We start from the raw sequence: 11,532 nt of genomic DNA, 5'->3' as shown, positions 1-11,532 counted from the left end.
GATGTCCTGAGTTTTGAATATCTTGTTAAGTTAACAGTGGAGAATGCAGCAGCACGAAAACAAAGAGAGAAACCAGACTTCAAAAAAGGGGACTACATAGGAATGAGAAGTTTCCTGCATGAAGTGCAGTGGGAAAGAGAACTAGATGGAAAGACAGAAAATGAAATGATGGAAATAGTAACCACTAAGTGCAGGGAGGCAGAGGAAAGGTTCATACCAAAGGGCAACAGAAAAAATGGTAAGACCAGAGTGAGCCCATGGTTTAATTGGAGGTGTAAAGAGGCCAAAGCCAAGTGTGCGAGAGCATGGAAAAGGTATAGAAGGCAAAGGACTCAAGAAAACAAGGAGCTGAGCAGAAGAACCAGAAACGAATATGCAAGGATAAAGAAAGAGGCCCAGAGGCAATACGAGAACGACATAGCATCAAAAGCCAAATCTGAACCAAAGTTGTTATACGGTCACATTAGGAGAAAAACAACAGTCAAGGACAAGGTATTCAGGCTGAGGAAAGAAGGAGGGGAGCTGACGAAAAGTGACCAAGAAGTATGTGATGAACTAAACAGAAGATTTAGAGAAGCATTCACAGTAGAGTCAGGAATGCTTCCAGCAAACTGTGGAGGTAGGGTGCACCAGCAGGCGCTGGACACAATACACATAACCAAGGTAGAGGTGAAGAAACTGCTAGACGAACTCGATACCTCAAAGGCGGTGGGCCCAGATAACATATCTCCATGGATACTGAGAGAGGGAGCAGAGGAACTGTGTGTGCCATTAGCAGCAATCTTCAGTAAATCTATCAGGGCAGTTGCCTGAGGCGTGGAAGACAGCACATGCAATTCCAATTTTTAAGAAAGGGGACAGACAGGTAGTATTAAACTACAGACCAGTGTCACTGACTTGTATAGTATGTAAAGTCATGGAAAAGATTATCAGGAGAAAAGTAGTGGAACACATTGAAAAGATTGGGCTCATACATGACAGTCAGCACGGCTTCAGAGATGGGAAATCCTGTGTCACAAATTTACTTGAGTTCTACGATAAGGTAACAGAAGTAAGACAGGAGAGAGAGGGATGGGTAGATTGCATCTTCTTAGATTGCAAGAAGGCTTTTGACACAGTACCACACAAGAGACTGGTGCCAAAATTATTGGAGCAGGCAGGAATAAAGGGGAAAGTACTGCAATGGATCAGGGAATACCTGACAGGAAGGAAACAACGTGTGTTGGTACGTGCTGAAGTGTCGGCGTGGGCGAATGTGTCGAGTGGGGTTCCACAAGGGTCAGTCCTAGGCCCGGTGCTGCTTCTTGTATACGTGATTGACATGGTGGAAGGAATAGATTCAGAAGTGTCACTGTTCGCTGATGATGTGAAACTGATGAGGAGAATACAAGTGGGAGAGGATCAGTTAAGATTACAAGGGGATCTGGACAAACTACAAGTATGGTTCGACAAATGGCTCCTGGAGTTTAACCCCAGTAAGTGTAAGGTCATGAAGATTGGGGAAGGACACAGAAGACCGCAGACGGAGTACAGGTTAGGAAACCAACCGCTGCAAACGTCAGTTAAAGAAAAGGATCTTGGGGTAAGCAGTATAACGAACATGTCCCCTGAGGCACATATCAATCAAATAACTGCTGCAGCATATGGGAGATTGGCAAACCTGAGATTGGAGTTTAGACATCCGAGTAAGGAGTCATTCACGACATTGTACACAGTGTACATAAGGCCTATACTGGAATATACAGAGCCAGTATGGAACCCTCACTTAGTCAAACACGTCAAGAAATTGGAAAAAGTGCAAAAATTTGCAACACGATTAGTCCCGGAACTGAGGGGTATGTCTTATGAGGAGAGGTTAAGGGAACTCAACCTGATGACACTCGAAGATAGGAGGGATAGAGGGGGCATGATAACAACGTATAAAATACTAAGAGGCATTGATAACGTGGACAAGGATCGAATGTTTCAGAGACAGGATACAGAAACACGGGGACACAATTGGAAACTGAAAACCCAGAAGAGTCATAGGGATGTTAGGAAGTATTTCTTTAGTCTTAGAGTTGTCAGGAACTGGAATAATCTGGAGAGTGAAGTAGTGGAAGCAAGCTCCATAAATAGCTTTAAGAAGAGGTATGACAAATATCATGGAGTAGGGAGAGAGTGAATTAGTATCGACCAGTGAAGAGGCGGGGCTTGGAGCTATGACTCGACCCCTGCAACCACATATAGGTGAGTATATAGGTGAGTACACACACACACACCACAATACAAGCAGGGCAACTCAGTAATAACAAAGTATGGCCTCACTGGAGCGTAGTATCCAGGAAGGTTAATTAAGCCAATGTCATCCTCACAGCAAATGACTTCCTGCTCCTGCTAACCTACTGGTGTTACTGCTGCTGTTGCTGCCGCTGTTGCTGCTGTTGCTGCTGCTGCTGCTCCTGCTGCCGCTGCTGTTGCTGCTGCTGCTGCTGCTGCTGCTCCTGCTGCCGCTGCTGTTGCTGCTGCTGCTGCTCCTGCTGCCGCTGCTGTTGCTGCTGCTGCTGCTCCTGCTGCCGCTGCTGTTGCTGCTGCTGCTGCTGCTGCTCCTGCTGCCGCTGCTGTTGCTGTTTCTACTGCTGTTGTTGCTGTTGCTGCTGCTGCTGCTCCTGCTGCCGCTGCTGCTGCTCTTCTTGCTGTTTCTGCTGCTGTTCTTGCTGCTCCTGCTGCCGCTGCTGCTGCTCTTGTTGCTGTTTCTGCTGCTGTTCTTGCTGCTCCTGCTGCCGCTGCTGTTGCTGTTTCTGCTGCTGTTGTTGCTGTTGCTGCTGATGCTGCTCCTGCTGCCGCTGCTGCTGCTCTTGTTGCTGTTTCTGCTGCTGTTCTTGCTGCTCCTGCTGCCGCTGCTGTTGCTGTTTCTGCTGCTGTTGTTGCTGTTGCTGCTGCTGCTGACTTCCAATATAACAGTTCCACCTGCTACAGTAACTTGTCTAAAACATAATCTTAGTCACATTATTACCTTACATGATAACCTCTCAATTACACGATTACTTTACTTACATGATTACCTTACTCACAAGATTACGTTACTCACATGATTACCTTAATCACATAATTACTTTACTCACATGATTATTTTAATCACATGATTACCTTACATGGGAATCCCTCTCGCATCATTACCTTACTGTACAAAGTGTCTGGTCTACTGTCACCTTCCTGATCTTCATAACTTTACATTTCCTGGTGGTTTAATTCAAGCAACCACTTACCTGTCCAGTCTTGCAGTTCGTCCAGACTCATTCGTAGCCTTTCCCTGTCCTAGTATGTCTTAGCTGACTCATTCTCATCGTTCCCATAAACCAGAAACAGTACTGGTCCTAGTACCGACCCTAGCGGCACACCGCTTATTTTCTGTTTGAAGAATGAGATTCTCTTTGATCCAGCGGAGTACGTTCCTTGTTATTGCTGCCTGCATCTCAAGTGAACGTTCCTTGTTATTGCTGCCTGCATCTCAAGTGAACGTTCCTTGTTATTGCTGCCTGCATCTAAAGTGAACGTTCCTTGTTATTGCTGCCTGCATCTCAAGTGAACGTTCCTTGTTATTGCTGCCTGCATCTCAAGTGAACGTTCCTTGTTATTGCTGCCTGCATCTCAAGTGAACGTTCCTTGTAATTGCTGCCTGCATCTCAAGTGAACGTTCCTTGTTATTGCTGCCCGCATCTCAAGTGAACGTTCCTTGTTATTGCTGCCTGCATCTCAAGTGAACGTTCCTTGTTATTGCTGCCCGCATCTCAAGTGAACGTTCCTTGTTATTGCTGCCTGCATCTCAAGTGAACGTTCCTTGTTATTGCTGCCTGCATCTCAAGTGAACGTTCCTTGTTATTGCTGCCTGCATCTCAAGTGAACGTTCATTGTTATTGCTGCCTGCATCTCAAGTGAACGTTCCTTGTTATTGCTGCATGCATCTCAAATGAACGTTCCTTGTTATTGCTGCCTGCATCTCAAGTGAACGTTCCTTGTTATTGCTGCCTGCATCTCAAGTGAACGTTCCTTGTTATTGCTGCCTGCATCTCAAGTGAACGTTCCTTGTTATTGCTGCCTGCATCTCAAGTGAACGTTCCTTGTTATTGCTGCCTGCATCTCAAGTGAACGTTCCTTGTTATTGCTGCCCGCATCTCTAGTGAACGTTCATTGTTATTGCTGCCTGCATCTCAAGTGAACGTTCCTTGATATCGCTGCCTGCATCTCAAGTGAACGTTCCTTGTTATTGCTGCATGCATCTCAAGTGAACGTTCCTTGTTATTGCTGCCTGCATCTCAAGTGAACGTTCCTTGTTATTGCTGCCCGCATATCAAGTGAACGTTCCTTGTTATTGCTGCCTGCATCTCAAGTGAACGTTCCCTGTTATTGCTGCCTGCATCTCAAGTGAACGTTCCTTGTTATTGCTGCCTGCATCTCAAGTGAACGTTCCTTGTTATTGCTGCCTGCATCTCAAGTGAACGTTCCTTGTTATTGCTGCCTGCATCTCAAGTGAACGTTCCTTGTTATTGCTGCCTACATCTCAAGTGAACGTTCCTTGTTATTGCTGCCCGCATCTCTAGTGAACGTTCCTTGTTATTGCTGCCTGCATCTCAAGTGAACGTTCCTTGTTATTGCTGCCTGCATCTCAAGTGAATGTTCCTTGTTATTGCTGCCTGCATCTCAAGTGAACGTTCCTTGTTATTGCTGCCTGCATCTCAAGTGAACGTTCCTTGTTATTGCTGCCCGCATATCAAGTGAACGTTCCTTGTTATCGCTGCCTGCATCTCAAGTGAACGTTCCTTGTTATTGCTGCCTGCATCTCAAGTGAACGTTCCTTGTTATTGCTGCCTGCATCTCAAGTGAACGTTCCTTGTTATTGCTGCCCGCATCTCAAGTGAACGTTCCTTGTTATTGCTGCCTGCATCTCAAGTGAACGTTCCTTGTTATTGCTGCCTGCATCTCAAGTGAACGTTCCTTGTTATTGCTGCCCGCATCTCAAGTGAACGTTCCTTGTTATTGCTGCCTGCATCTCAAGTGAACGTTCCTTGTTATTGCTGCCTGCATCTCAAGTGAATGTTCCTTGTTATTGCTGCCTGCATCTCAAGTGAACGTTCCTTGTTATTGCTGCCTGCATCTCAAGTGAACGTTCCTTGTTATTGCTGCCCGCATATCAAGTGAACGTTCCTTGTTATTGCTGCCTGCATCTCAAGTGAACGTTCCTTGTTATTGCTGCCTGCATCTCAAGTGAACGTTCATTGTTATTGCTGCCGGCATCTCAAGTGAACGTTCCTTGTTATTGCTGCCCGCATCTCAAGTGAACGTTTCTTGTTATTGCTGCCTGCATCTCAAGTGAACGTTCCTTGTTATTGCAGCCTGCATCTCAAGTGAACGTTCCTTGTTATTGCTGCCTGCATCTCAAGTGAACGTTCCTTGTTATTGCTGCCTGCATCTCAAGTGAACGTTCCTTGTTATTGCTGCCTGCATCTCAAGTGAACGTTCCTTGTTATTGCTGCCTGCATCTCAAGTGAACGTTCCTTGTTATTGCTGCCTGCATCTCAAGTGAACGTTCCTTGTTATTGCTGCCTGCATCTCAAGTGAACGTTCCTTGTTATTGCTGCCTGCATCTCAAGTGAACGTTCCTTGTTATTGCTGCCTGCATCTCAAGTGAACGTTCCTTGTTATTGCTGCCTGCATCTCAAGTGAACGTTTCTTGTTATTGCTGCCTGCATCTCAAGTGAACGTTCCTTGTTATTGCTGCCCGCATCTCAAGTGAACGTTCCTTGTTATTGCTGCCTGCATCTCAAGTGAACGTTCCTTGTTATTGCTGCCTGCATCTCAAGTGAACGTTCCTTGTTATTGCTGCCTGCATCTCAAGTGAACGTTCCTTGTTATTGCTGCCTGCATCTCAAGTGAACGTTCCTTGTTATTGCTGCCTGCATCTCAAGTAAACGTTCCTTGTTATTGCTGCCCGCATCTCAAGTGAACTTTCCTTGTTATTGCTGCCTGCATCTCAAGTGAACGTTCCTTGTTATTGCTGCCTGCATCTCAAGTGAACGTTCCTTGTTATTGCTGCCTGCATCTCAAGTGAACGTTCCTTGTTATTGCTGCCCGCATCTCAAGTGAACGTTCCTTGTTATTGCTGCCTGTATCTCAAGTGAACGTTCCTTGTTATTGCTGCCTGCATCTCAAATGAACGTTCCTTGTTATTGCTGCCCGCATCTCAAGTGAACGTTCCATGTTATTGCTGCCTGCATCTCAAGTGAACGTTCCTTGTTATTGCTGCCCGCATCTCAAGTGAACGTTCCTTGTTATTGCTGCCTGCATCTCAAGTGAACGTTCCTTGTTATTGCTGCCTGCATCTCAAGTGAACGTTCCTTGTTATTGCTGCCCGCATCTCAAGTGAACGTTCCTTGCTATTGCTGTCTGCATCTCAAGTGAACGTTCCTTGTTGTTGCTGCCTGCATCTCAAGTGAACGTTCCTTGTTATTGCTGCCTGCATCTCAAGTGAACGTTCCTTGTTATTGCTGCCTGCATCTCAAGTGAACGTTCCTTGTTATTGCTGCCTGCATCTCAAGTGAACGTTCCTTGTTATTGCTGCCTGCATCTCAAGTGAACGTTCCATGTTATTGCTGCCTGCATCTCAAGTGAACGTTCCTTGTTATTGCTGCCTGCATCTCAAGTGAACGTTCCTTGTTATTGCTGCCTGCATCTCAAGTGAACGTTCCTTGTTATTGCTGCTTGCATCTCAAGTGAACGTTCCTTGTTATTGCTGCCTGCATCTCAAGTGAACGTTCCTTATTATTGCTGCCCGCATCTCAAGTGAACGTTCCTTGTTATTGCTGCCTGCATCTCAAGTGAACGTTCCTTGTTATTGCTGCCAGCATCTCAAGTGAACGTTCCTTGTTATTGCTGCCTGCATCTCAAGTGAACGTTCCTTGTTATTGCTGCCTGCATCTCAAGTGAACGTTCCTTGTTATTGCTGCCTGCATCTCAAGTGAACGTTCCTTGTTATTGCTGCCTGCATCTCAAGTGAACGTTCCTTGTTATTGCTGCCTGCATCTCAAGTGAACGTTCCTTGTTATTACTGCCTGCATCTCAAGTGAACGTTCCTTGTTATTGCTGCCTGCATCTCAAGTGAACGTTCCTTGTTATTGCTGCCTGCATCTCAAGTGAACGTTCCTTGTTATTGCTGCCCGCATCTCAAGTGAACGTTCCTTGTTATTGCTGCCTGCATCTCAAGTGAACGTTCCTTGTTATGCATCTCAAGTGAACGTTCCATGTTATTGCTGCCTGCATCTCAAGTGAACGTTCCTTGTTATTGCTGCCTGCATCTCAAGTGAACGTTCCTTGTTATTGCTGCCTGCATCTCAAGTGAACGTTCCTTGTTATTGCTGCCCGCATCTCAAGTGAACGTTCCTTGTTATTGCTGCCCGCATCTCAAGTGAACGTTCCTTGTTATTGCTGCCTGCATCTCAAGTGAACGTTCCTTGTTATTGCTGCCTGCATCTCAAGTGAACGTTCCTTGTTATTGCTGCCTGCATCTCAAGTGAACGTTCCTTGTTATTGCTGCCCGCATCTCAAGTGAACGTTCCTTGTTATTGCTGCCTGCATCTCAAGTGAACGTTCCTTGTTATTGCTGCCTGCATCTCAAGTGAACGTTCCTTGTTATTGCTGCCTGCATCTCAAGTGAACGTTCCTTGTTATTGCTGCCTGCATCTCAAGTGAACGTTCCTTGTTATTGCTGCCCGCATATCAAGTGAACGTTCCTTGTTATTGCTGCCTGCATCTCAAGTGAACGTTCCTTGTTATTGCTGCCTGCATCTCATGTGAACGTTCCTTGTTATTGCTGCCTGCATCTCAAGTGAACGTTCCTTGTTATTGCTGCCTGCATCTCAAGTGAACGTTCCTTGTTATTGCTGCCCGCATCTCAAGTGAACGTTTCTTGTTATTGCTGCCTGCATCTCAAGTGAACGTTCCTTGTTATTGCTGCCTGCATCTCAAGTGAACGTTCCTTGTTATTGCTGCCTGCATCTCAAGTGAACGTTCCTTGTTATTGCTGCCTGCATCTCAAGTGAACGTTCCTTGTTATTGCTGCCTGCATCTCAATTGAACGTTCCTTGTTATTGTTGCCTACATCTCAAGTGAACGTTCCTTGTTATTGCTGCCTGCATCTCAAGTGAACGTTCCTTGTTATTACTGCCCGCATCTCAAGTGAACGTTCCTTGTTATTGCTGCCTGCATCTCAAGTGAACGTTCCTTGTTATTGCTGCCTGCATCTCAAGTGAACGTTCCTTGTTATTGCTGCCTGCATCTCAAGTGAATGTTCCGTTCCTTGTTATTGCTGCCTGCATCTCAAGTGAACGTTCCTTGTTATTGCTGCCTGCATCTCGTTCCTTGTTAAGTGAACGTTCCTTGTTATTGCTGCCTGCATCTCAAGTGAACGTTCCTTGTTATTACTGCCCGCATCTCAAGTGAACGTTTCTTGTTATTGCTGCCTGCATCTCAAGTGAACGTTCCTTGTTATTGCTGCCTGCATTTCAAGTGAACGTTCCTTGTTATTGCTGCCCGCATCTCAAGTGAACGTTCCTTGTTATTGCTGCCTGCATCTCAAGTGAACGTTCCTTGTTATTGCTGCCTGCATCTCAAATGAACGTTCCTTGTTATTGCTGCCTGCATCTCAAGTGAACGTTCCATGTTATTGCTGCCTGCATCTCAAGTAAACGTTCCTTGTTATTGCTGCCCGCATCTCAAGTGAACGTTCCTTGTTATTGCTGCCTGCATCTCAAGTGAACGTTCCTTGTTATTGCTGCCTGCATCTAAAGTGAACTTTCCTTGTTATTGCTGCTTGCATCTCAAGTGAACGTTCCATGTTATTGCTGCCTGCATCTCAAGTGAACGTTCCTTATTATTGCTGCCCGCATCTCAAGTGAACGTTCCTTGTTATTGCTGCCTGCATCTCAAGTGAACGTTCCTTGTTATTGCTGCCTGCATCTCAAGTGAACGTTCCTTGTTATTGCTGCCTGCATCTCAAGTGAACGTTCCTTGTTATTGCTGCCTGCATCTCAAGTGAACGTTCCTTGTTATTGCTGCCTGCATCTCAAGTGAACGTTCCTTGTTATTGCTGCCTGCATCTTAAGTGAACGTTCCTTGTTATTGCTGCCTGCATCTCAAGTGAACGTTCCTTGTTATTGCTGCCTGCATCTCAAGTGAACGTTCCTTGTTATTGCTGCCTGCATCTCAAGTGAACGTTCCTTGTTATTGCTGCCTGCATCTCAAGTGAACGTTCCTTGTTATTGCTGCCTGCATCTCAAGTGAACGTTCCTTGTTATTGCTGCCTGCATCTCAAGTGAACGTTCCTTGTTATTGCTGCCTGCATCTCAAGTGAACGTTCCTTGTTATTGCTGCCTGCATCTCAAGTGAACGTTCCTTGTTATTGCTGCCTGCATCTCAAGTGAACGTTCCTTGTTATTGCTGCCTGCATCTCAAGTGAACGTTCCTTGTTATTGCTGCCTGCATCTCAAGTGAATGTTCCTTGTTATTGCTGCCTGCATCTCAAGTGAACGTTCCTTGTTATTACTGCACGCATCTCAAGTGAACTTTCCTTGTTATTGCTGCCTGCATCTCAAGTGAACGTTCCTTGTTATTGCTGCCTGCATCTCAAGTGAACGTTCCTTCTTATTGCTGCCTGCATCTCAAGTGAACGTTCCTTGTTATTGCTGCCTGCATCTCAAGTGAACGTTCCTTGTTATTGCTGCCCGCATATCAAGTGAACGTTCCTTGTTATTGCTGCCTGCATCTCAAGTGAACGTTCCTTGTTATTGCTGCCTGCATCTCAAGTGAACGTTCCTTGTTATTGCTGCCTGCATCTCAAGTGAACGTTCCTTGTTATTGCTGCCTGCATCTCAAGTGAACGTTCCTTGTTATTGCTGCCTGCATCTCAAGTGAACGTTCCTTGTTATTGCTGCCTGCATCTCAAGTGAACGTTCCTTGTTATTGCTGCCTGCATCTCAAGTGAACGTTCCTTGTTATTGCTGCCTGCATCTCAAGTGAACGTTCCTTGTTATTGCTGCCTGCATCTCAAGTGAACGTTCCTTGTTATTGCTGCCTGCATCTCAAGTGAACGTTCCTTGTTATTGCTGCCTGCATCTCAAGTGAACGTTCCTTGTTATTGCTGCCTGCATCTCAAGTGAACGTTCCTTGTTATTGCTGCCTGCATCTCAAGTGAACGTTCCTTGTTATTGCTGCCTGCATCTCAAGTGAACGTTCCTTGTTATTGCTGCCTGCATCTCAAGTGAACGTTCCTTGTTATTGCTGCCTGCATCTCAAGTGAACGTTCCTTGTTATTGCTGCGTGCATCTCAAGTGAACGTTCCTTGTTATTGCTGCCTGCATCTCAAGTGAACGTTCCTTGTTATTGCTGCCTGCATCTCAAGCGTTCCTTGTTATTGCTGCCTGCATCTCAAGTGAACGTTCCTTGTTATTGCTGCCCGCATGTGAACGTTCCTTGTTATTGCTGCCTGCATCTCAAGTGAACGTTCCTTGTTATTGCTGCCTGCATCTCAAGTGAACGTTCCTTGGTCTTGCTGCCTGCATCTCAAGTGAACGTTCCTTGGTATTGCGTTCCTTGTTATTGCTGCCTGCATCTCAAGTGAACGTTCCTTGTTATTGCTGCCTGCATCTCAAGTGAACGTTCCTTGTTATTGCTGCCTGCATCTCAAGTGAACGTTCCTTGTTATTGCTGCCCGCATCTCAAGTGAACGTTCCTTGTTATTGCTGCCTGCATCTCAAGTGAACGTTCCTTGTTATTGCTGCCTGCATCTCAAGTGAACGTTCCTTGTTATTACTGCCTGCATCTCAAGTGAACGTTCCTTGTTATTGCTGCCCGCATCTCAAGTGAACGTTCCTTGTTATTGCTGTCTGCATCTCAAGTGAACGTTCCTTGTTATTGCTGCCTGCATCTCAAGTGAACGTTCCTTGTTATTGCTGCCTGCATCTCAAGTGAACGTTCCTTGTTATTGCTGCATCTGCGTTCCTTGTTATCTCCTGCATCTCAAGTGAACGTTCCTTGTTATTGCTGCCTGCATCTCAAGTGAACGTTCCTTGTTATTGCTGCCTGCATCTCAAGTGAACGTTCCTTGTTATTGCTGCCTGCATCTCAAGTGAACGTTCCTTGTTATTGCTGCCTGCATCTCAAGTGAACGTTCCTTGTTATTGCTGCCTGCATCTCAAGTGAACGTTCCTTGTTATTGCTGCCTGCATCTCAAGTGAACGTTCCTTGTTATTACTGCCTGCATCTCAAGTGAACGTTATTGCTGCCTGCATCTCAAGTGAACGTTCCTTGTTATTGCTGCCTGCATCTCAAGTGAACGTTCCTTGTTATTGCTGCCTGCATCTCAAGTGAACGTTCCTTGCTGCCCGCATCTCAAGTGAACGTTCCTTGTTATTGCTGCCTGCATCTCAAGTGAACGTTCCTTGTTATTGCTGCCTGCATCTCAAGTGAACGTTCCTTGTTATTGCTGCCTGCATCTCAAGT

The sequence above is a fragment of the Cherax quadricarinatus genome, chromosome 14, assembly GCF_038502225.1.
Source record: "Cherax quadricarinatus isolate ZL_2023a chromosome 14, ASM3850222v1, whole genome shotgun sequence".
NCBI lineage: Eukaryota > Metazoa > Arthropoda > Malacostraca > Decapoda > Parastacidae > Cherax > Cherax quadricarinatus.
Note: the sequence above shows the minus strand (reverse complement) of the source record.